At 46.5% G+C, this 26,971-nt stretch overlaps 1 long non-coding RNA gene across 1 annotated transcript in view; it reads right to left on the minus strand.

Moving 5' to 3' along the window:
- The window catches only part of LOC116281908 (uncharacterized), a 554,075-nt gene extending 529,232 nt beyond the window's left edge, over window positions 1–24,843 (minus strand). Inside the window, exon 1 of the long non-coding RNA XR_012075708.1 lies at window positions 24,732–24,843. This is a non-coding gene — a long non-coding RNA (uncharacterized lncRNA). The remainder of the gene's footprint in view (window positions 1–24,731) is intronic.
- Window positions 24,844–26,971: the final 2,128 nt, after the last annotated feature.

Consider the following 26,971-nt stretch of genomic DNA (forward strand, 5'->3'; position numbering starts at 1 on the left):
TGTCCCAGCACCTTCAGCAACCTGTCCTCCGAGAACAGGGATTGTCCCACCATCAGAAACAAATCCTGGCTCTACCACTTCATGGTGGGGTCCTGGGACCTCAGAAAATTGTTTAGCCTTTGTTTCCTCATGTATTAAAATGGGAATGATAAATTCAGCCTCACAGGATTAAAAGACACGAAGATATGAACAGCCCAGTACAATTCCTAGCCCATGGTAGGTGCTCAAATGGGGTTCCATTCCTTTTCATATCTTTACTGAGGTTTCCCCAGAAGCAAACTTTAGCACAGGATTGAAATGCAAGTAGTTGATTTGGGACGTGATCCCAAGAAGCACCAGCAGGAAGGGGAGCGAGCCAGCCAACAGAGGGTCCATGAACAGGTAGGTTACCCTGTGGGTTACTGGGGCTCCAGCCCACTAATGACCCCTGGGAGACAGTGTAGAGCATGCCTTGGAGTCCCCCACCTCCATCCATGCTGAGAATGTGGAAGCTAGTTATCTTTCCTCCAACTCCTCCTTCAGTAGCTAAGGACCAACCCTGGGGGCATCACTCCCAGCACTTCCTGCCTGTCCTGAGCACAAGCTGAGATGCCAGAGGTAGCCCTTGGGAGGGTAGTCACAGGTGTCTGTGGTGGAAAGCCATCTGTATGCCTGAGAACAGTGAGTGCCAATGTTATACGGGCAGGTATACACAGAGAGCAGCTACCACAGTCCATCCCTACACCGCTCATATCCCATCCTGCTTGGCATTGAGTTCATTCTGTTCAGACACTGATTTTTTCAAGGTGAGGATGAGACAGGCTGGGAAACTGGGACTCTTCACTGGACTGCTTGACCTGGACAAACGTCTCCGCCAGCAACAGAATACAAAGAAATTGTCAGGGACTAAAAGTAACTGCCCACATGCACAGTTACGGCAAAGGATGATCAGTAAGCTACAAAAAAGCCAAAACCCAACTGCCACTTCTGTTAGGAGCACAAGCAGTGTGCTGTGCATGACCCCTGCACACAGCACCACCAAGTGGGCGGGCAGACTGCCTAAGCCACGCCTCCAGCCTGACCCACTGATCCACCCCCACCCCCACCCCACGTACGGAGCCAGCTCCCACTGCCCACTTAGGGAGCCAGCAAGCACCTGTTACTTGTTCTGGTTCCCTGCTGCTGCAGCACGGGTCCCAACAGAGCCTTGCCTGAATTTCTCGTCTGGCCTCTTACCAATTTCTATTGATTAAAGAGTCCAAGAATCCGGGTCAGTAAGAGTGACTGGTCATACTTTCTTTTTTAAATAAATAAACAGAGCCGATGGATTAGTGGGATAGGCTATAGATCCTACTGGGAAGTTGGTCCTGAGGTTTTAATTGATGCTGATTGTGAACCTCCTGGTTATGGGATGAGTTCTGCCCGCACATAATTCATGTGATGAAATTCTAACCACTAGTACCTCAGCATGTGACTGCTTTGGGAAACAGAGCTTTAAAAAAGTAATTAAGGTAAAATGAAGTCATTCGGGTGGACCCCAATCCAGTCTGGTGTCCTTATAAGAAGAGGAAATTTAGACACAGATTCAAAAGAAAGCCCATGGGAAGACACATAGGGAAGATGGCCATCTATACGCCCTTAAAAGAAACCAGCCCTGCTCATACTTTCATCCTCAACTATTAGCCTCCAGACTGTGAGACAATAAATTTCTGTTGCTTAAGCCACTCGGTCTATAGTAACTTATGGCAGCCCCATGAAACCCACACACTCCTCTAGCACTTTTTCTAGGGTGCCCCTGGCCAGGTCTCCTACTGGTCTAAGCTCTTGCCACATCTTCATTTCAAAGGTGCCATGATCTGGTACCACTCCTGCTGTTACATATTCATGCTTATCTCCAGGTTTGCAAGCACCAAGAGGCAACCCAGTATATCCACTGAATCCCAGACATACTCTTTCCCACCCCCATTCTGTAGCAACAACACTAGCTCCCTGTCATTTCCCGCCACAGGTATTATACCTCCTTCCTGTGGCTGCTGGTATACCAGTATGATGAACCCAGTATGACCAGGCAAAGGGTGTAACTTTACAGGATCCCTGCCTGTGCCCATGGGAACCAGGACCTGAGGTCCAGCAGAGCCTAAAATTACAGGGATGGAAAACACCGATCCTGCGGGGGGCGGGGGGGTGTCACTGGGAGTGATGCTAAGAGGACCCCCTCCTGCTTCCACCTCTTGTTCCCACTTCAGGGGACCAATACCATCCCATGCTGGGACCCAACCCCTCGGCTTATTAGTGGGTTGGGTCTCACAGGCTTTGTCAGTAGCTGAGAACAGTTCTCAGATCCATCTATCTCCACCTTTTTCTGCTAGCTTGTCATGGATCAGGTTCAGAGAAGGGGTCAACAGCATGAGCTCCATTTGACCCACAGCAGTGTTGGCTCCTTAAATAAAATACGTGCTAAGAATACAAATGGGGTGGAGTGGTAGGTACCTGGTGATGGACTAATGTGCTTCACAGAGAACAGCCCCCACCCCTATTCACTCTGTAACTCTGACCCACCATCCTGACCTAGCTCTGCCATCCACCTCCTCCCTGAGGCCTCCCCTGCCCTGGAAACCAGAGCATGACAGTCATACATCGATTGCAAGAGTACTATTCAGGACTTATTCTTCTGTCCGAAGGGATTTGTGCACGTCTCCGTGAGTCCAACGGAGGTGGGGAAACAACGAGTGGGAGAGGGGAGCGGACGTGCTCCAGGTCACTTAGCCTGCAGCGGCAGACCTGAGATTTAAACAAAAGCCATTTCCTCTGGGAGCCCCTGTTCCTCACCTAAAAAGAGGTGACCCTCAGACAGAGAGAGGGACTGAGCCACACTTCTGTGCCGCGTCACTCTTTGTAAGGCAGACCTCAAAGATACTGCAGGTTCAGTTCCAAACCACCGCAATAAAAAAGATATTGTAATAAAGCAAGTCCCACAAATGTCTTGGTTTCCCAGTGCATATAAAAGTTACGTATACACTCTAGTCTGTTTAAGTGTGCAAAAGCATCATGTCTGAAAATATATATATACATACCTTAATGTAATACTGTATTGCTAAAAAATGCTAACCATCATCTGAGCCTCCACAAGTCATAATCTTTTTGCAATAGTCACATCAAAGATCCCTGATCACAGATCACCAGAGCAAACATAATAATACTGAAAACGTTTGAAATACTGCAAGAATTTCCAAAATGTGACAGAGACATGAAATGAGCAAATGCTTTGGGAAAACGGCACTCATAGACTTGCTCAATGCAGAGCTGCCACAAACCTCCAATCTGTTAAAAACAACAACAAAAACCCACATAATCTGCGAAGCACAGCAAAGCAAGGCAGTAAAACCAGGTCCACCTGTGTGAGGAAGGCACAGCACCCAGGCTGCAGTGCTGAGGGTACGTTCTCCCGCCCCTTCCCTGTGCTGGGGTCCCCTTCTCCTCTCACCGTGGCACCCATCTGCAGTCATACTGGTTCTTTCCACCAAAATAGGTGTCCATTTTTTCTGAACCATTGAGTTAACTTCAAATACTCCTCACTCTGCAGAAGAACCCCTGCCTGAGAAGCCAGCTTTAAGAAACCTGGTGCTAAAGTTTGGCCAGGAGGGGCAGCCAAACACCTCACAAATGTACTGCTTTCCACTGTGTGACCTTAAAAGAAGCTTTTAGGAAATGGGCGTGTTTACTCCAAACTAAACATTTGTTCCCCCTTTCTTTAATATCTTTGAGGCAGTGACAGCTGTGAAGGCAATTGGGGTGGTATTGACAATTACAAGCAGGTCGATGCCATTTCATCTGCCAAGGTATTTCATCGGGAACAGAAAAGAGCTGTTTTAGGGGTGATGGGATGTCACACAGCAGGCGCCGTTCCCCAGCCATTGGGTGGCAGGGCTGCGGGAGCTCTTTGAAAACTATGCGTGACCTCTGCCCTATCTCCGAATGGGTATAAGAACAGAAGAGCTTTCCACTGATCCTGACATTCTGCCTTATTTAATGGCTTCCATAGAACTCATTGCTTAACTGTCTTACAGCCAAAATAAAAGAGAAACGGGGCCCTGAAAGGTACTAAGTGTCAGGTGGAGAACTGGAATCCTGGGGCTGGCCTTGCAATTAGATCTTGGTTCATTTTTCCTGTTCAAAGGGTTCCAGGTCTGGAGGCTTCATTGAGAAGGGGTAGGCACGGTAGTCTGTTTCTGCTCCCAACTGGTTTCCAAACCTGAAGGACTGGGAAGGGGAGAAGCAAGATTCTGTGTGTGGCCAAGGAGACTGAGCACTGTGGAAGGACCCAGACAAATGGTGCAATGAGGGGAGATCGGGTTTGAGAGTCAGGCAGACCTGGATAGGGGCCCCTCTCTGCCTCTCACAGGCTGTGTGAACTTGTTCTAGCTTTTCTCTGAGCTTTGGTTTCCACATCTGTAAACCAGGGTTGGCATTACTCATCTCATGAATCCATGAATCTATGAATGTCACAGCACGGGTTCCAAGAGGACTGTGAGATGAGGACTTGGAATAAAGTGATTTTGGAAGAAATCTTCCCAGGAAAACCAGTAAGATAGAGGGTAAGGGTGGGGGGAGTGGGATCAGAAAGAAAGACCCAGCAGGGATGCCATACGTGAAATACTGCCCACAGACCCGCAGCAACACCACCACCTGGAGTCTGTTGCCAGTGAAGAATTTTGAGATCTACTCTAGACCTAGGAAAATAGAATCTGCTTTTTAACAAGATTCCAGGGGATATGAAAAGCACCAGTGGAGGACAAGCCTCAGAGATACCCCATCAAGGAGGACTGGTCCATGAGTGAGGTCTTGCCCGCAAGCCTAGGGGTGGAGCATAGTGCAAACTCCAGAAGCTCCAGCGCCACGCCCTGGCAGCCCCAGGGAAGCCCTCCGAGGACAGAGACGCAGAGAGTCCCTGTTGGAAGTGAATGCAGAGAAGCAAGTGCACAGAAATGGCCACTTGGGACCCAAGAGAACGAGATGGGACACTGATATCTGCTGCACTATGACACTAAAGAGATGGGTAAAGCCTTAGGACTTTCCGGTTCCCTGGAGTTTCCTGCCCTTTGTCTCCCCTGTTTCTCGATGCCTTCCTTCCCTCCCTTCAGTCCCTGGGCACCCAGCAGGTCAGACAGAGCCCTGAGGACCACCTGCTCATTCTTGGTCCATTCCCTGTGGGAAGGAGGAGGGTGAAGGCTGGTGGGAGATGGTGAGTGGATTTCTATGTGGGGATCATGCCTTTGCCTTGGGGTCCCCTCACCCCTTGTCTCCACCAGCAGCCTCCTCCACCCAGCCCTTCCCCTACTCTTGATCTAAATCCAGTCCCAGGGACATGGAACAAGGTGTCCTTCCGGATCACTCCAGCAGGGGGCGCTAGCTCTCATCACATGGCCATGGGCCAAGTCACCTGCTACTTCTCACCGGGCACACCCAGGCCTCTTGGCCTCACTCCTCCCTCAGTTTCCTCACCTTTCACACTATTTCCCCCCATGTGGAGGTCTGCTCAGCCTACTGGCCCTTGACCTAGGGTCTGCGAGGTAGATCTCTTCTCCCTACTCATCCTAGGCTGGATCCTGTTCTCTGGATCCCCATACTGGTCAGAGCTTCCTTCACGGAACTGACCTCCTGGACATGGTCTGAAATACCCCGCTGCTTGCCCCACACCAGATCCTGATGCTACATTCCTTGGGCAGTACACCTGTCACTGGTTCCTCCCAGGAGTGAGCTTACCCCTAGTTTGTTTCCCCATCCTCGGACCCAGATATCTAGACATGGTTCCCTCTCCCTTAAGTCCTGGGGACCCAGGAAACTCCAAAGTAATAGGCAGGACCAGCTGCATAGGCATGAGACAGACCTGTGCAGTGCGATGGGGCCCTGCACTTGGTTTAATGCTCTGCTGTCACCATCTTGCAGTTTTTAATAATTCTTATTAAGGGTTTCCCCATTTTCATTTTGGGCCCCACACATTATGTAGCTGATCCTGATAACACATCACCCCTTGTCAGACACTCGCCTCAGCGACTGAATGGAAATGCCAACTCCTTACCCAAAGCGCTAGGGAGGGTGAGCAGTGTGACAACTCCCTCCATGCTCCCCCAGCCACCTTCTCTCCTCTGCCTCTCCTGCCCCACCTCGCCTCTTCATTGTCCTGCCCCAAGAGTCTCACCAAGGACAGCAAGGTTGACATGGGTCAAGAATGGCCCACATTGGTGGGAAGAATCCATTCTGGTCCCTGCAATCACCATCTAGAACCTCATGTGTCAGATCAGCTCTTTCAGATGTGAGTTTATATTTTCATCCTCCAGTTTTCCCCTTTGCCCTCCCCACCCCCCATTCAGATGAGTTGCACTGGCTTTTAATTCCAAAGCCAAAGACTAGGGTTTGAGAAAGTTCAAAAGAGGTCCTCAGAGATCCGGGAATAGGGGGAAAGAGGCCTATGTTCTTCCTCTCAGTCGGCTCCCTGTGCCTGAGATTTAGCCACACTACACCCCTGCCCCATTAATCAGGTTCAGATGCAGGGACTTCATCAGCCACCCTGACAGGAAGTCTTGAGCAACTGGAGATTCTCTGCCAGCATTTACAGCTGCACTGTGGCCGCCCCAAAACAGAATTCCCAATCCTGGCTGTACATGAGAATCACCTGGGAGCTTTGAAATATCGGCCTCCACCAGATATCCTGATTCCATTGGGTGCAGTCCAGGGATGGGGGAGCCTTAAAAGCTCCCCAGGTGACCCTCATGCACTGACAAAGTTGAACAGTGCTTATCCAAGTGCTGAGTTGGGAGGCATCCTGAAGTTAGGTCGCATCCACAGAGCCGCACAGAGCAGCCAGGACCCACGCACCCTGGCACAGAAGTCACCCAAGCCCACCCAAGGTCAACAGAGCCCGGAGCACCCAGGGTTCCGGGTGTTCTCAGGCCAGCTCCTCTTTCTGGTTGCTGGCTCTGCTGGGATCCTGAGTTTTAGCCCCTGCTCTGCACCCAGCTCTGGTCACTGGATCCCCTGCCCAGTCCACTTCCTTCTGGAGTGATCACTGAATGTAGATGGTAGAACCCAGAGGGTGGGGCTAGAAGCTCTGGACTCAAGTCCTGGCTCTGCCACTTACCAAGCACACTCAATAACCGGTAAGAATAGAAGACACTGTGAGGCAGCTGTTGCTTTTACCTGGGGAATATTAATTTCCTTTCATCCACCATATATGGTCTTGGTGGGACTATAGGTCCACATGTTCCCTCTCCCAGGCCAGAGGCAGACCACTGACCCACATGAGGCCAATCTGACTCACCCTCCCAGGAATGTGTATCTTGAGCAGAGTGACCCAATAATTTAAAACAAACTGTTCTATCCATTCATCCCAGTGGAGGCAGCCTGAAATCTGCTGGCTAAATCCCCAGGGGTGCCATCACTTCTGTTATTTCAGAGAAGTTTTTTCAGTTTTTTCCCTTTGTTTTTCTAAATTCCCCACCCACATCCTCCCAACAAATTCCTTTTCAACCCAAGTTAGCTACAGTCAGAATCTGTTGCTTACAGCCAAAGAATCCTAACACAACATGTCTTATGTCCGTTTAACAGATGAGAAAGCTGAGGCTTAGGAAAGGCTAGGCTAGAGGTATGGTTATACATCCACTTAGTAATAGAATCAGAACAGAATAGAATCCAATCAGATCTCCTTCCTCAGCTACACATCATGCTACTCTCAACAACAGACACTGGGGAGCAAAGTGTTGGGCAAATAATTTCTCTAGGGGAAAATAAATGTATGGATGGATGCAGACAAGTCTTAGCAAATTTAAGATCAAAATCATACCAAGATTCTTTCCAACCACAGTGGTATGCAACTAGAAATCAATAACAGGAGGAAAACCGGAAAATTCACAAAAAATGTGGAAATTAAACAAATTCCCAAACAACCAATGGGTCAGGAAAAAAACCCCACAAAACCTGAAGCAAATGAAATTGGAAACACAATATGCCAAAACTTACGGGATGCAGCAAAAGCAGTCCTAAGAAGGATGTTTACAGCAATAAATGCTTACAGAAAGAAAAAAAGATCTCAAATGAGCTAACTTTATACCTCAAAGAACTGGAAAAAGAAGTATCAACTAAACCCAAAATTAGCTGAACGAAGGAAATAATAAAGATCAAAACAGAAACAAATGAAATAGAGACCAGAAAAACAACAGAAAATGAAACTAAGATCTGTTTTCTATAAAACATAACATAGACAAACCTTTAGCTAGACTAAGGAAAACAAGAGAAGGCTCAAATAAAATCAGAAATGAAAGAGGAGACATTACAACTGATACCATAGAAATACAAAGGATCATAAAAGACAACTATGAACAATTACAGACCAATATACTGGATAACCTAGAAGAAATGGAGAAAATCCTAGAAATATAAAACCTACCAGGAGTGAATCATGGGACAATAGAAAATCTGAACAGGACAGTAATGAATAGAAATTGAACCAGTAATCAAAAACCTCCTAACAAATAAAAGCCCAGGACCCAATGGTTTCACTGGTGAATTCTACCAAACATTTAAAGAATTAACACCAATCCTTCTCAAACTCTTCCCAAAAATTGAAGAGGGAACACTCCCAAACTCATTTTATGAGGTCAGCATTACCCTGGTACCAAAACCAGACAAGGACACTACAAGGGAACTATAGGCCAATAGCCCTAATGAATATACGCAAAAAATCTCAACAAAATACTAGCAAAGTCGGGAGAGGAGGAGGCAGGGTAGAGCTCAGTGGTAGAGTGCATGCTTAGCATGCATGAGATCCTGGTTCAATCCCCAGTACCACCATGAAAAATGAGTAAATGAACAAGTTTAAAAAAATAACCCTAAGGGGGGAGGGTATAGCGCAAGTGGTAGAGCACATGCTTAGCATGCATGAGGTTCTGGGTTCAATCCCCAGTACCTCCTCTAAAAATAAATAAACCTAATTACCTCCCCCCTTGCCAAAATAAAATAATAAATAAATAAATAAATAAATAAATAAATAAATAATTTTTTAAAAACCCCTAGCAAACCGAATTCAACAGCACATGAAAGATATCATGTACCATAATCAAGTGGGATTTACCCCTGAGATTCAAGGATGGCTCACCTTATGAAAATCAATAAATATGATACACTACGTTAACAGAATGAAGGATAAAAGTTGCATGATAACCTCAGTTGACACAGAGGAAGTATCTGACAAAGATACAACATTCTTTCATGTTAAAAACTCTCAACAAATTGGGCTTGGAAGGAACATACTTCAATATAATAGAGGCCATAACTGACATCATGCTCAATGGTGAAAGGTTGAAATCTTTTCCTCTAAGACCATCAACAAGACTAGGGTACCCAGTCTCACTCCCATTGAACATAGTACTGGAGGTCCTAGTCAGAGCAACCAGGCAAGAAAAATAAGTAAAAGGCATGCAAATCAAAAAGGAAGAAAATTGTCTTTGTTTGAAGATTATATGATATTATATATAGAAAAATCCCAAAGATTCTCAAAAAAAAAACCATTAGAACTAACAAGAATACTTAATGGGGAAAGGACAGTCTCCTTAATAAATGGTTTTAGGAACAGTGGATTATCACCCAGAAGAATAAAATCAGACCCCTATTTTAAACCACTTACAAAAAGTAACTTGAAATGGATTAAAGACTTAAACATAAGACCTGAAACCATAAAACTCTTAGAAGAAAACAGAGGAAAAAATTCCTTAACATTGGTCTTGGCAGTGATTTTTTGGCTATGGCACCAAAAGTACAAGCAATAAAAGCAAAAAAATAAGTAAGTGGGACTACATCAATCTAAAAAGCCCCTGTGTAGAAAAAGAAATAATCAACAAAATGAAGAGATAACCTACAGAATAGGAGAAAATGTCTGTAAAATGTATCTGATAAGGAGTTACTATCCAAAATACATAAGGAACTCATACAACTCAATAACCCAAGACGAAACCAATTAAAAAATGGACAGAGGAATGAATACACATTTTTCCAAAGAAGAAATGACCAACGGGTACATAAAAAGATGCTCAATATAACAAATCATCAGAGAAACGCAAATCAAAACCACAATGAGCTGTCACATCATCTGTGTTAGAGCGGCCATCATCAAAAAAACAAGGAATTGCAAGTATAGTCAAGGATGTGGAGAAAAGGGAACCCTCATGCACTGCTGGTAGGAGTGTAAATTGGCACAGCCACCATGGAACACAATATGGAGGTTCCTCAAAAAATCAGAAGTTGAATCATGATATGATCCAGCAATCCCACTTCTAGGTGTGTATCCAAAGGAAATGAAATCAGGATCTCAAAAAGGTACCTGCACCTCCATGTTCACTGCAGCATTTTTCACCATAAGTAAGATATGGAAACAATGTAAGTATCCACCTACAGATTAATGGAAAAAGAAGATGTGCGATACATAAAACAAACACACACTATGAAATGTTAATCATCCATTCAAAAAGAAGGAAATCTTATCTTGCCATTTGCAACAACATGGATGGACCTGGAGGGCATTATGCCAAGTGAAATAAATCAGACAGAGAAAGACAAACACTGTATCATCCCATGTGTGGAATCTGAAAACATCAAAATTATAGAAACAGAATAGTGGTTGCCAGGGGCTGGGGGGTTGGGAAATGAGTAGATGTCAGTCCGTGGGTACAAACTCCCCCTTAGTATAACATGAATAAGGTCTGGAGATCTAATGTACAGCATGGTGATTACAATATATAATAATATACAGTTAACAACACTATATTATATACTTGAAAGATGCTAGGAGAGTAAATCTTATATATTCTCAGCATTAAAAAAAGGAACTGTAATTACGTTAAGTGGTTGAGGTATTAACTAACCTTACTATAACAATCATTTTACAATATATATGTATTAAATCATCACATTGTACATCTTGAACTTACACAATTTTGTCAATTACATCTTAATAAAGCTGGGAAAAATAAGTAAAATTAGGACAATAGTTTAAAAAAGGAACCACAAAACTGGAGATTGTCCCCTTTTTTTATTTTTAAGGAATGTTTGTGATAATTGTATATAATTTTCAAGGTTAATGGCATCTTGATTCACAATAATGAAAGTCTCATTTATCTACATATTAGTGTCCTGAAGCTAGCTTAATTTACATAATCATAAATTGCATTTCAACTATCCTCATCAGCTTGTTCCTCATTTGATGAAAACGTAAACGGTAACTTTATTTGGTCTCAATTGCATACATATTGCATTTATGCAGCATCAGAAAATAGCGTTTTAATCTACCAGCAAGTCGGGCTCATTACAAAAAAATAAGAATATGGGTTGAAACACTAAGTTAGTTCCCCAAATGTTTTTGAAGGCCCTGATCATTATGGTATTACTACCCAGTTGGTTTTAATTGTATTTGCTCAAAGCTGGATAAAGCTAAGGCCTCATGATAAAAATGTCCTTTAGACTCCAAGGTACAGGTAGCCAGTGGGTCACAAGATTCCAAGATGTTGAGGGAGGGAGAGGTAGCAATGTGCAGGGACACACAATGTGCCTGTAACCGGCACAGAGGACACTGCTGAAAGATTGAGAACTGAGGAGAAAACTGCATGTTATTTTGACCCAAGACAGACTGATCCAGTATAGAGTCAGCTCATGCAGATGTGGACGCAGCCCTGGCCCCTCTGCCCCGACCTCATCACCTGGAGGTGAATCCCCTGGGCTTGCCATCTCCTTCTGACAGCTCCTTTCTTCTGTGATGCCAGGCTCTGAGCTGGGTGTGGTGAAGAACCCCAGATATGAGTGAAAACTGGCGCTGCCCTCGCAGGCAGGAAACAAGCTATGCACAGATAGCTCTGAGACAGCAAAGAGGGAGCCAAATGACCCCTCCTTCACAGATGCTCTGCGGGGTGGCTGGCCGCGCCATGCACGCGTGGGCACCAAGGCTCAGCGCAGTGGAGCCGCCTGTTCAAGTTCACCAGGTGTCTTAGTCTGTTTGGACGGCTTTCAGAGGTTATCATAGACTGGGTGGCCTATAACAAAAGACATTCATTTCTCCAGTTCTAGAAGCTGGGAAGTCCAATGTCAAGGCGCCAGCTAATTCCACGTGTGATGAGAGCCCGCTTCCACTTCCTGGTTCATAGATTTTTTTTTTCTTTTGGAAGTGGGGTAATTTGTTTGTTTGTTTGTTTGTTTGTTTATTTAATGGAGATACTGGGGATTGAACCCAGGACCTCGTGCATGCTGAGCATACTCTACCACTGAGCTATACTCTCCCCCCATTCGTAGACTTCTGTCTTCTGTGTCCTCGCATGTGGAAGGGGCAAGGGAGCTCTCTGGCACCTCTTGTAACAGTACTAATCCCACTTATAAGAGTTCCACCTTCAAGATCTAACCTCCTTCCACAGGCCCCACCTCCTAATATCATCCTGTTGGGGTTAGGGTTTCAACATATGAGTTGGGGGTGGGCAAGGAGGGCACAAACATTCAGCCCATGACACCCGGCCAATGCCAGAGTCACCGTACAAGTCAGGAGGGGCGGGCAGAAAGCATTAAATGTTCATTAGGAATGTTGAGCTCAGAAACCCAAGGGAAAAGCAGGTTGGAAGTGTGTTTGAATGCAGAGCCACAGTGGGACTCCCTGTGACATCACCCTTCCTGGCTGCCACTGCACCGGCGTCAGCCCGCACGTCAGTACCTACAGCTCCCACCTCTGCCGGGGGCTCTGCACAGCTCTTCGCAAGACGTGTGAAAAGCTGAAGTGAGAAAGTTGCATCTAACCGGCCAGATCTTCAGAGCCCCCTTGGCTCCCACCATCTCTGGGCTCCAGGGAAGTGGGACGCGTTTCTCACCAATCAAGGCTCTGACGGCTGTGTCCTGCATGTTGGAGGTCACAGCTCTCTGACCCGAAGCTGGGAGCAGATGAGACTGAACAATGGAGAAAATGGCCAGACCAGCTTGTTAGGTTTAAGGAATGAGTGATCTTAGCTGTGGACCAGCCCCTGTTCCCAAGGTATGGTGGGCAAGACGAGAGACTTCTCCAGGCGTCAAGCAGGCCAAAGTGGACAGGAGTGGTGCGTTTGTTTCCTGGGACTCCTGGCAGCCTGTCAAACCCTTTAGAAAAGGATTTTCAGACACTTCTGTTCTCGGTAGACCAGAGGTGGCACAGAGGGCAGGGGGACACAACACAACCAATTTACAGGATGCAAATTGGTGCAACATTTGTCATCTTTCACAGTGCTTCTGTGACATGCAGCCCAGCTAGGACAGCCGTGCCTTGTTAAGACAGTGCTGTGAAAGGCAGCCCTTCTCAAACGCGCATCTCCTGGGGAGCCCACTCCAACTGCAGAGGCCAGACCCCATCCCAGACCCTCTGCATCTCTGCTTGGTGAACAAGCAGCCCAGGTGGCTCTGGGGGGGACCCCGATGAGAAAGCAGATCTTCATCTCTTACAACCCGTTCAGGACCCAGGACCCAGGACCCAGGACTCCAACCAGATTCCTACTCCCCTTGGTCCAAAAATGCATCTGTAATAACTTCTATCTGTAATACCTTCCGAGGGTAGCTTTCACACCTGCCTTGCAAAAAGATTTGGTGAGCATGACCAAGACCACATTCCATAAGAACACTCTGCTGTCATTTACTCTCTAAAATGTACAGGCAGATATTTGTGGAACAAATGATACAGGCACTCAGTGATTTCTGAGCTCCAGCTTTTCCCTTCTGAAGACTGGTAAGGATCTTAACCAGGACAACCGAGAAGATACCCCCAGGCTCACCTGGTCTGCAAATTTCTACACAAACCACATTGTTCTTGTGACATGAATTGCACTGGGACATCTACTTCTTGCCCCTGGGTCCCTGGATCCTAAACGCTCGCACATCTGTTGCTTTGGGCAGGCTCCAGGGACCTCCTAATCACTGACGGGGGGTGGGGGGTTGTGGCAGCCCATGTTCCTGTGCACCTGAATCTGTGTTCTCTTGGTACAATTGATAGCTTTCCGGGTACTGTGGCCCAGGGCTGTTCCAACTTAACCCTGAAGCCAAAAGTGAAACACTTGGAGACTGTGATACATTCTCTGTGACATCATTAAACACATCCACTAGCAATATCTCAGAGATGATATTAAGGTAGTCCCTGTCACTGAAGGTATCCAAGAAGAAGTTGATCTATCATATGTTAGGAGTGCCAGCAGCCAGCCGCCAGCAGCCTTCAACTAAAGGATTGGACTTCTTGACCACTGAAGTCCTCCCAACTCCAGGTGTGCTCGATTCTGCGGATTTCAAATTTCAAATTTGACTTTCACCACTGGAATCAAAAAGATTCTGCCCACACAGCTTTCTGATACTCAGACTGGTTTTGCACAAAGTGGTAAAATAACAATTAAAGATTTTCCTAAGCGTCAGGACCGTGAGGAACAAAAACAAATGAATCAACAAAGAATTCCTGTTCAAGGGTTTTCAAGCCAGCTTGTGTCTGTCACCAAACCACAGGTGGAATGCTAATAAAATTCAACTTGCAACAACAGTGTAACGATTTGTCAAAGAAGTATATCTATAAAATACATGTCCAAACATGACTTTTAATGAGCGTAAACTTTCTTATAAGAACATTATTAGAACACAGCAAAGGTCTCCTGAAGACTGAAATGAGGTGAAGTCCCCATTGAATGGCCTTGGGAATGATCCAAGAGGCTGGTGGGCAGGTGTGAGAGCCACTTTCCTCAGATCCAGCAGGAGGGACCCTGAGAGAAGCAGCAACTGGCAAAATGGCAGCGATGAAGTCACTGCATGTCTTTAGCCTAATTTGAACAGATGAGGCGGTGGGACCTTGCTCCAGCTTTGCATACCGACTGGGAATTGCAGCGGGAGAATTGATATGCTGGTGCATCCATCATGGTCAGAACACACAGTGTCCCGGAAGCACAGGAGCTGATCCCCAGCTGCCCATCAGCCTCACTGCCCTGCCTGGGATGACTTGCCTCCTTTCTCAAACATACGACATCTTTCTGTGCTTCCATACTGTTGCCTGTGTCCTCTCTGCTCCTTCTCTCCTTATCTACCTCAACCTTGCTCCAAATCCAGATTCGAAAACCACCTCCTCCATGCTGTATTCCCTGATTTGCAGTGTAAGGTTGAACACTCCCACACTCCCTGCTGTAGGCCTTCAAACCTCCAAACCCTGTCCCTTGCCCACTCCTTTGGCACATCCCTCACTTCGCCTCCCAGATGGCTTCTCTTGCTAAATTAGAAGCTCTCTGAGGGCAGGGAGACAAGTCACAGGCTCAACACTGTATCCACAGTATAGAGCACGGGCCAATCAATGCTCATGGAAGGGAGGTGCAGGCAAAGGTAGAAGGCATCACCTCACAGATCCATTGACCCAAAAGTCAGTGTTTTGGCCACAATATCTCCTTACCAGAAGGTCCTCACTGGGGTGGGAACATAAAAAGATAAGCCCAAATAACCAGCCATTTTCCAAAACTTCCAGAGATTTGGATATTATGCTCACGGCCTGAAAGGCATGGCTCCCTCCACTGGGATGTGGGCTTGCATTCTGGAGTCAGGCAGAGTCAGAACCACAGCCCAGAGGGCCACCTTGCTGTGTGGTCTCAGGCAAGTCACACAACCTCTCCGAGTCTCAGTTTCCTCAGCCGAGACAGAGCAATAACAGTAATTCCTCCCCAGGGTTGTCGAAAAAACCGTAATGAAATAAAATAAGTGGAAGCACCTGGCACTCAAGAGTCTCAATAAATGCCATGCTTGTCCCTTTCCTTGCAGAGTTAGCTACTGTGAGATTTCAGATCACATGGCACCTCACTCTTTGCATCTGTAGAATAGACATGTGCTCTCAGCTTTAAACGACTGCAATGTATAAAAAACAGCTAATGTATTAAAACATCAGTACTTCTAATGGACTTCATTTATTCCCAGTGTCATGGCAGTGTGAGACAGTCATCCATTCTTCCTGAACAGTGCAGGAATGATGATGTCATTTCTAAGAGGATCAAGAGATGGTCACCCACTGAGGACATGCTATTAGCGGAGAAAACCGAGGCTGATGGAAGAGGCCTGTCTCCCCTGTGAGGGAGGAGGGGGCCGTGCTCTGCTCTCTGCTGCCCAGCGGGCCCTCAGCGATGTGAGTAACAGGGGCTCGGGTAAGCCCCAGAACAGTATTTTGAGGGCGGTAGTACGCTCCACACTTTACTGACGAGGAAACTGAGGCTCAGAAAGGTTTGCTGAGTCCTGATCCAGAGCTCTCTGCCCACCACCGCACATGATGCTGCAGGAGGGAGAGGTGCATTATAGAGAAGGTGGGGACAGGTGTGAGACTCCCCAGTGCCACATGACGAATCTTACAGGTTTGGAATTACTGGACGATGCAACCCCCTCCACCCCAACCTCTCAGAGGGAGGTGCATAAAGTAGGAAAGTGGGGCTGTTGGAAACAACAGTACTCAAAATCAAATCCATGCACCCTCCTATAATCCTCTGCAATGCTGGAAAAGTGCCAATGTTTGCATCCACATAGAAAATAAAAACAAAACAAAAAAACAACTGTACTCATGTACTCTTAGAAAACAATTTTCAGGGGTCTCTCAAGGTTAAATCAGGGAGATCTTGCATTCTAGACTCCCTAGTTCAGCCCCAAATATGCAGAATAATGATTCATTTGTCCCCACTCACTTTCAAAAGTATCCTGATGTAAAAGGTCATCCCAGATCTGTGGTTCTCAACCTGGGCTACGCATTAAGATCACCTGGGGAACTCTGCAAACATCTCGATTAAATCAAAACCTACGGGGTGAGATCCTAGCACTGGTCATTTTTTAAAGCTTTTCCTAGTGGTTGTCATGTGCATTTAAGGTTGAAGGCCACTGTCCCAGGTGGAAGACACATCCTACCCTGGCATGCAAAGGTGAATCAGGTCGACGGACAGCGATGTGCAGGTGGGACCCCAGCTAGCCCTGAGCTGCCCTGCCTAGGGGGGCAGCAGAGGTGAAGGCCTGAAGCTGGTGCACAGGCCCCATCTGTGGGCCCGCTAGGCCGGCTGCCACTCACCTGTTTGCAGCCACTTGCCTGCCTGTGCCAGGAAAGGCCTGGGGGCTCCATGGCAGCTCCTGGTGAGTGCCGGCTTGGCAGTAAGCTAATTGGCTCCCAGAGAGGCAGGGAGGGAAGTCACCTGTTTCACCTTGAAGCAAAGCAGGAGAACCCGGACAGGCAGAGCTGTCCACACATTTTGGAAAGGTTCTGCCAGAGACTTCCATTGCAGCGTGGAGGCGGGCTTCCGGCACAGAGCGACCCCGGAGCCCAGGGTGTAGGTGCGTCCTGCGCAGGGCTTCTGGGACATATTGCCTCCAAATGTGGCCTCTGTCCTCATGAATGCCACAAGCTGAGTCTCTGCCTTCTCATCTCACAGCAGGGAGATTCTTGTAGAGAAAAGGCCCTGCCATCTCCTTGTCCCAGCCTCGGAGAGCAGGGTCTGTCCCCAGGCACCTCCCCTGGGTTTTGAACCATTTCCGCAGCTCTGGCACTTAAGACTCCTGGCTGAAATGCATTTCCAAGAGCAGAAAATGAAGGCAGAGGTTTGAAAGAGGTTTCCTCTTTCTAAAGGCTGGTGAGCATCACTACAGTGAGACCTGGGTGGTGTTTGTGGCTCCCGGGCCCATTCTAGCCACATCATGCATTACATGTCTCGGTGTCTTCCAGACTGCGTCCCCATGAAATACTGTGTGGGAAGCTTCAGTATATGTGGAAAACCTTTGTCATTTGTGGATATAACATTCACAACTTTGACTAGGATGTGAGAAATATGTTACCAAGTTGCTACCCCATAAAAGTGATAAAAATCTGTACTACCACCACCATCACACACACACACACAACTTACTATATTGGTATTTTCAAACTTTTTGATCTTTTCCAATCTGAAAAGTGAAACAGATCAACTCAATACAGTTTTAATTTTCATTTCTTACTAGTGAGACTAAGCAACTATTCCTGTGCTTAAGAAGTTTTGCTTCCTTCACCATGGACTCTATTCATATCTTCTGCCCATTTTTCTGTTGAGCTCACAGTTCTCGGTTATTGATTTGCAGGATCTCTTTATATATATTAGGGAATCCAGCCCTTCCTCTGTGACACAGCCTACAAACATCTTTCCATTCTATGTTTGTCTTTTGATTTTGTTTATGGTGCATTTAGCTAAATCCCTTTAATGGAATTGAGTTTATTATCTTCTTTTGTGGCTTCTGGGTTTTGTATCATATTTTAGACAGCCTTAAAAGGAAAACATCTTTCATAGTTTCTTTAGTATCTGATCTTCAAAGGACTGCACCAAGCCAGAAATAATTCAATGGAAAAATATTCAAAGAAAATCATGACAACATGACTCTTTCTGCATGTAAAGATCGTGGTACTCTAAGAGAAAGTTGATAAAACACATTTGCTTTCAAAGATGGTCCACGATGGAGCTTCCCGTCTGAGGGACTATCTCCCATAAGATGTCATCATCTAGAATTCTCAGCTCCTGGGTGATTAAATGCCTCTGCATTCAGAGATCCTAGCGACATTAGCCTTGTTTATGTCTAAGCCATTCCAAACATGCTTCTGAGATGAGGGGGAGATCTCTTTCTATCAAAGTAACTGCCAAGTCATTTGGGGTCTCCCAGAAAACTTTGATCTGGTAATAATTACATGAAACAAGGGAGACTCTCTGGGTCAACATCTAACATGGTGGCTTTCTCTAGAGAATGAAATGAGTTTTCTTTTGTGGGTATTTAGATGAGCTCATCTGCTTCTAGGGATCCCACTGCTCTCCTGTGTCACCAAACCCTGCAACAGAGCTTTTGCTTCAGTTTCCTGTTTGGTCTTCAAATATACCTCTGGATATAGACGCCTGCCCCGAGTCCCAGCATGGCAGTGGGAGACCTGACATCATGCCTGCTCCAGTGCACACCTCCCCACGAGTCCTGCCTTCTCCCTCAAGCCAGTCCAGACTTCAAGTCAAAGAAAGCCATCCTAAAGGTGCATGAAGAGACACCCCCATTTGGAAACAGGCTTCTGCCCAACTGACTTGTTCAACAGACTCTTACTACACACCTACCATGTGCAGATGCTGCGGAAGCTGAGGCAACAGGACAGGTTTGAGTCTGGTGGTGACTGAGCCCAGAGGCTCTCTTGAGCATCAAACCAGAGACTCCTAGAAACAGAAGCCAGGATTCACCCACATCACCTGTTTGCTCCTCCACCTCCTCAAAGCTTCTGCACTTCAACTCTGGAACCCAAGTACAGCAACCAGGCATCCTGAACATTTCACAGGCCCCAGCAATAGAGCTGGTTCCTTTGCCCAGACTTCCTCACCTGGTCTCCAGGGCACCTCCTTGCTCTTCTGACCCCTCCCCTCAAAAAGCCTCAGCTTTTCCTGAAGTTTTCATGGGGTATAGAAACATCCCCACAAGCTGATCCTGTATTTAAGAGAACACCATTCCTCAGAGTACTCCTAGCCTGCACAATCATTTATTCATGCAGGAAGAAGTTTAAAACTCAGAGAGGGTGAGCCTTGCCCAAGGTCAACAGCTAGTTGGCTTCCAAGCCAAAACCAGAGCCCAAGCTTGCCAACTCCCAGCCCCGTGTGCCCCCACCAACCCACTGTGGCTCCCAGACCAACTGTCTCCCACTTCCTCGGGGGAGTGTCCTGGTGAGAACACTTGCTTTTTAATTCTATCTGAGCTGAAAAGAGAACAGGTTGACTTTGTAATGTCATCAAATATTAAAGCTTGATTTTCTTAGCTACTGACATCCAAATTGCCAGTGAGCCTGAAAGGCTCAGTGGAGCCCACTGGCTGTGCTAATACAATTTAGGCTTGCGGCTGGGGAGGGGGGACACTGCCCCTCTCAACCTCAGGAGGAGATGAGTAGGGAGGGGGCATGCAGTGCCGGCGATGGCCAGGAAGCCAGGGACAGGGCGACAGCCAATAAAGACAGCTTGGGGTAAGGGTCCTCCATGAGCATTTTAAATCACAGGCACTCCGTGACCACACGTACTTGAAATGCCATCCCCAGGAGGGGGAAGCCAAAAGGCTGTTAAGGTTATTGTGTGAACTTGCCAAAACTTGAAGACATAATGCATCCCTTGTCCTTTGGCAAATTTCTGAAAGAAAAGTTCTCCAAGACATGGAGCACACTGTACACATGGAGGCAGGAAAACCGCCTTCTCTGAGAGGAGCACCGAAGTGTCATTTTTTGAGAGGGTAGAATTGGAGCAATCTCTGGAGTTAGAGAAATGGGCTCTAGGGTTAGAAAAAAATCTGGATTTGGTCTTTGGCTTCATAAAGGTTTCACAGGATAAGGGTTGATCTCTCGGAACCCTGATTGCCCCGTTTGTAAAATCAGGCTGATAACATCTTCCTCAAAAGATTTTTTTTGATGATGATATGGAGGGTGTTATAAAGCACCTGGGACAGCACCCAGCCTCAGGTACGACTTCATGAGCCAGTCATGTCTCCTCTCCTTTTAGAGCTTGAGATGGGCTTTACAGTTTGCTTACCCCGATGTCTTCATTTTGCATATGGGGAAACTGAGTCCCAGATGGTAAAGTGACTCACCCATGGCCCTCAGCAAGCTAGGCGCAGAACAGGATTCAAGTCTTCTGATTCTCTGGCCATGACCTTCCCCACATCAAGCAGCACCTCATTCCTTCTTTTCCCCATAAGCTCAACATTTCTTAAATATTCAACAGGAGGGATGGGAGACAAGTGGCTGTGCGCCCCACCTGTGGTCCTCAGCATCCCTGCCTTCCAAGGCAAGGCTGATATCCAGCCCTGCAAAGCACATGACACCTGGGTGACCTGTCCCGAGAAATCTGAATCCGGTGAGAATAATCTTAGCAAGTAGGAAAAGAGAAAGAAGGGCAGAGAGAGAGAGGAGACTCTTGGAACAGCGGGGAGCCCCCGAGGGATTCACAGAGAGATAAAGGAGATTTGCTTTGACACTGTTTTCAAACAAGCACAGAAGGAGAGAAACCACAGGCAGCTACGGCTGGATGCGTGGAACCAGTGAGGGAGAGCAAGAATACTGTGAACCAGGAAAGGCGACGTCGTAGAGGAATCCGTGTGAATAAACACCGCTCCAGTGCAAAACGGGGCGCTACCCCATCTGGGCAGCCGATGATGGAATGACGGAGGCGTCATCTCAAGCTGAGTCCCGGCAACATGTTGTGCTTTTGTTTCCCTTCTGTCATCTACCTTGACGGAAATTTCCTGATCTTGGCATTGCCAAACACAAGTAGAATTTAAATAGCTGTTTTCATGCACTTTTGTGTAATGTGTTTCTAATAATTAAAACAGTTTCTCCTCTAAGAAGCTGAGGGATGGGGTGGAACCACATGCTTCCCCTACCCTACTTCCACCCCGAGAGGTGACCCCGATTTTATTGCTGTGCAATCAGAATTGGAAAAATACCCCCGTTTCTCTCTTCTACTAGTCACCCTGCTACTACACTCGCAACACGTCTGACACCAGATGCATGGGTTTCCCACACATCAAGCAAGCCTCTGACGCCAGCTGGGTGTCCTACAATTCAATTTAGTCCCAACACGGTCTCCCTGGGTTTAGCATCAGATCCCACAAGTTAAGGGCTCAGTCCACACAAAACTGGCCTCACTTCAGAATCCAATTTTTACCTCCACTTCTGACCAACTGGCTATAAGTTGGGGTTCCTGTGATCCCCACCTTGGATTCAATAATTTATTAGAATGGCACACAGAACTCAGGAGAACACTTAATGTTTACCAGTTCATTATAAAGGATATAATAAGGATACAGATGAACAGCCAGGTGAACAGATACATGGGGTCCTGAGACCACAGAAGCTTCTGTCCCCATGGAGCTGGGGTACACCCCTCTCCCAGCACATGGCTGTGTTCACCAACCCAGAAGCTCTCTGTGTTCTTACGGAGGGTTTATCATGATCAATCATTAACTCAATCTCCAACCACTTTCGCCTCCCCAGAGGATGGGGGTGGAGCTGAAAGTTCCAAGCTTCTAATCATGCTGGGCCTTTCTGGGGACCAGTCCCCATCCTGAAGCTGTCACCCCATTAGAACAAAAGATACTCCTATGAAATTCCAAGGGATTTAGGAGCTCTCTATCAGAAACCGGGGGCAATTCAAAATATAGCAGATGTTTCTGGTGCTCTTATGACCTAGGAAATTCTGAAGGTTTTAGGAACTCAGTGCCAGGAACCAGGGACAGAGAACAATACGCATATTTTCTACTGTTTTACACAACCCCAGACCCTGATTCCACGTGTGTGGGTCACCTACTAGACTCCTCCAGGGAGGATTCTTGGCCTCCAGGAATGTGCATTCTAGCTGGAAGGCAGAGATGAGATTGGAAACAAGAATGTGTATGAGTAAGAAATGAAGAGATGGTACCTAGAAAATCATGGAATGAGGGGAAACGGAGAGATCCTAGAGACAGTTCAATCTAATTCTCCAATATTAGAAATGGAGACAGAGTGGACCAGAGAGGAAAAGTGACTTGTCTGTGACTGGACACACAGCAGATCTGTCACATAATGAGGACTAGAATCTGTCCTCCTGAGCAGCACCCTGTGTGCCTCACTCAGCTTCCTCTTGTTGGTGACTGGAAGGACCAGAGGTTTCACCCATCTTCTTGTGCAGATAAGACTCTCCTCCTGGACCCAGGCTGACCTTTCAGTCAGAAAGACCCAAAGCCTGTGTCCTGGCTTGGCCTTGCCTTTCACTTGAGCTAAAACCCTGGGGCACTCACGCTACCTCTCCTGGTCTCTCTTTCTGTAATTGAACACCCAGGAGTTTACCACTTGATGCCAACACAGAGAGCTTAATAAGAGCACTGTCTAAGAAAGCAAGAATATACAGTGGAGAAAAGGCAGCCTCTTTGGCAAGTAGTGATGGGAAAGCTGGACAGCACCACATTAATCAGTGAAGCTAGAACACTCCCTCACACCATACACACAAATAAACTCAAAATGGCTTAAAGACTAAACATAAAACAAGACACTATAAACCTCCTAGAAGAAAACATAGGCACAAGATTATCTGACATAAATCTTAGCAATGTTTTCCTAGGGCAGTATACCCAGGCAAAAGAAATAACAGCAAAAATAAACAAATGGCACCTAGTTAAACTTAAAAGCTTTTGCACAGCAAAGGAAATCATAAACAAAATAAAACAACCTATAGAATGTGAAAAAGTATTTGCAAATGATACAACTGACAAGGGCTTAATCTCCAGAATATATAAGCAGCTCATACAACTCAACAACAACAACAAAAACCCAAACAATCCAATCCAAAAATGGGCAGAAGACCTAAACAAGCAATTCTCAATGAAGACATACAAATGGCCAATACATGAAAAAATGTTCAAGACCGCTAATTATCAGAGAAATATAAATCAAAAGTACAGTGGGCTATCACCTCACATCAGTCAGAATGACCATCCATTCAAAAGTCCACAAACAGTAAATGTTGGAGAGGTATGGAGAAAAGGGAACCCTCCTACACTGTTAGAGGGAAAGTAATTTGGTGCAGCCACTATGGAAAATGGTATGAAGGTTCCTCAAAAAACTAAAAATAGAGTCACCTTATGATCCAGCAATCCCACTCCTGGGCATCCATCCAGAGAAAACTCTAATTCAAAAAGATACATGCACCCCAATGTTCATAGCAGCACTATTTACAATAGCCAAGACATGGAAGCAACCTAAATGTCCATCGACAGATGACTGGATAAAGGAGTTGTGGTATATTTACACAATGGAATACTACTTGGCCATAAAAAAGAATAAAATAATGCCATTTGCAGCAACATGGATGGACTTGGAGATTGTCATTCTAAGTGAAGTGAGCCAGAAAGAGAAATAAAAATACTATATGATATCAATTATATGTGGAATCTAAAAATAAGACATAAATGAACTTATTTATAAAACAGACTCACAGACATAGAAAACAAATTTATGGTTACCAGAGGAGAAAGAGGGTGAGAAGGGTTAAATTGGGAGATGGAGATTTGCAGATACTAACTACTATATGTAAAATAGATAAACAACAAGTTTCTACTGTATAGCACAGGGAACTGTATTTAATGTCTTATAGTAACCTATAATGAAAAAGAATATGAAAACAAATATATGTATCTATACATATGACTGAAACATGTTGTATACCAGAAATTGACACAACATTCTAACCTGACTATACTTCAATTTTTAAAAAATTAGAAAAAAATACTATTACAATATATTTTAGTATAAAGAAGATTTCTACCAAAAAAAAAAAAAGAGCACTATATGTAGAGTAGGGACCGCCATATCGCCCCATCCAAGGTGCACCATCCATGCCGGACTCAGGCCCTGCTCTCAATGCTTGAACGTGCATATCTTTCCAGCCTTATCAGAACACTATGCAATTACTGCTACACTGACCCTCATTCTACAGTTAAGGAAACTGAGCCCCAGAAAAGCGAAAGGCCCACCCAAGACTGCAACTGGCTAAAGGCAGACCCATACATAACCCCAGTCTTGCCTTGTCCATTGGTTATTGACAAATTCCTAATCCTCTCCCATGTGCTGTCCCATTCATTCTCACCGTGACCCACGTGGGTGGTTATGAACCCCATTTCCCAATTAAGGAAACTGAGCTCCAAAAGATTAAGTGACTCACTCAAACACAGGAAGCTGGTGTCAGGCACAATTGGGTCCAGGAATTCATCGGTGTGATTCTGAGTCCTTGTGTTAAGACAGCGCTGCGATTCCAGTGTGTTCGGATGCTGTGTTTGCTCCGAGCTGCAGGGAGGAAGGGGAGATCCAAGGGTCAGGGAAGGTTTGAGGCTAGAGGGAAGTGTAGCATCTGATGAGCATGAGCAGGCAGAAGAAAATAAGGATCCGGGGACTGTGGTTCTCAGCTTCCTGGTGTCTGTGGCAGGCATAGTAAAGTATTAGTGCTAAGTGTCTGGCACACAGGACAGGATACAAGCCTTCAAATGAAGCTCACTAAGTACCCCTGTGTCCCAGGCAGCATGTTACCACGTCTCACTGCTCCATCAGAGAACCACAATGAGGACACCACCCACCAGGTTTTTCCCTTCCCCTGTAAGGCTGTTTGGAGGAGGGTTAATGCTGCCCAAGCCACTTAAACATGCACAAACCAAAGCACTCTAATGACCCATAAACATACATGTTGATATTGGCCATGATAATGTCGATCGGAAGTTGCAACAAAAAGTAAATTTTACACACAGATCAAAATTTTGTGGTGAATCTGCAAGGCACTGCTGGTATGCTAGGTCCAGGGACCCACAAAAAGCACCCCTCACCTGTGTGTTCATGAAAGAATGGATTTTCAACAGCTGCCATCAGCAAATGGGCCAGCTGGGGGCTGGGGGCTGGAGGCTGGGGGCTGGGGGCCCCCTCCCCCAGCAGGGGAGTTTAGTGGCCTCTACTGGACCCCCCCAAAGGCTAGTAGAGATGCTGAAGTGGCCAGGGCAGGCTGAAACCCTCCAGAAAAGTCTGTCCCACCAGGGAACTCTGATGATGTGCAATCAAATTGTGTTTCATTAAAGAGAAAGTATCCAGAGGTTTCCTGATGGCTACAATACTTGCAAATTAAAGATAATGAAGTTAACAGAGAACAACTATAAGTCAGATACCAACAGGTGAGATGAGCCGAGGGCAACTTCATCACTTTGGATGCTCCCCACTCGTGGAACGCGAGTCCTGCTCGGGCAGGAGCCAGGCGGGATTCCATCTTTGCCCAAAGTCATAGATTTGGGTTATAAAGAGCTCTGCCACACCCTAGCCTTATGATTTTAAGCCAATCTGTGATCCTGCCTCTCGTCTCTAAAACAAGGGAGATCTGAAGGGTGACTAGCTGTCCCACTTTGCCTAGAATTGTGCTTGGAGTCAGGGGCCAGGGTATCCAGGAGGGGAGCGTTCCCCAGGCACAAGTCTTCAGCAGTAAAATCAGGAAAGTTCTGGACAAACTAGGACAAGCTGGCCACCCTGCTGGGGCTTCCCATGATCCCTGATGTGTAAACATTCTGGGATTATTCTAACCTGAACATTCTTGCGAATTACAAGAACCTTGAATCACAAGAACCCTTGAGCAAAAACTAATGCGTTGTGAGCCCAGTAGAGTTCCCAGCACATGCCTGGGACTCTGCAAGTGATGCCCCCTCCTGCATCCCTGGCCAAGTGCTGTCACCTATGGCTGTGCTGAAACTTTGGAGACCTGTGCTGGTGAAGCCTCCAGAAGAAGGTCACCACCTGCAACCCCTGCTAGAACCCCAGAGGTTAGCAAATGTCTATCTTCCAAGTGAAGAAATTGATGCTCAAAGTAGGTGGGAGATGAGCTTGAGGTCGTAAGAATGTCAGCTGAGGGAGCTAGGAATCCACCCAGGTCCTCAATTCCAAGCCCAGTGGCTCCTTGGCCAGACCATGCTGCTGTGTGCCCAGGTGGCTGCAGATGGTGAGCTCAGGTCTCTCGTGCATTTGGGTTCCTTCTACCTAGAAGCACCTGCTCACTGCCTGGTCCTTTTGTCCAGAGCTCCTCACTTCCTCCTTGCCCACCTACCTGGTCTACATGAGCACCAGTGGCTGGGAAGGTGGTCAGAGTCCCAGCAACCTCATGTCCACCCTGTGTCATGAAACACAGGCCCTCCCCTGTGGCACCAGGAACGCAGTTCTCTCTCCCCCTCCTCACCCCCAACAACTGCCCAGGAGAAAGGGAAAGACCTGGAAGCGGAGGCAGGGGGAAGGACGAGCAGGCTGCCCCACCCTGCCGTAGTCAGGGGCTCCGGGAGCAGAAACTCCGCAGCTAGGCATCCTCCGAGGCCCAAACTGGGCTAGAGAAACCCGAAACTCTGGCCAACTGGGATGGAAACCCAGGAGGAACCAGGCCTGGGA

Source organism: Vicugna pacos, chromosome 9, assembly GCF_048564905.1.
Source record: "Vicugna pacos chromosome 9, VicPac4, whole genome shotgun sequence".
Classification (NCBI taxonomy): domain Eukaryota; kingdom Metazoa; phylum Chordata; class Mammalia; order Artiodactyla; family Camelidae; genus Vicugna; species Vicugna pacos.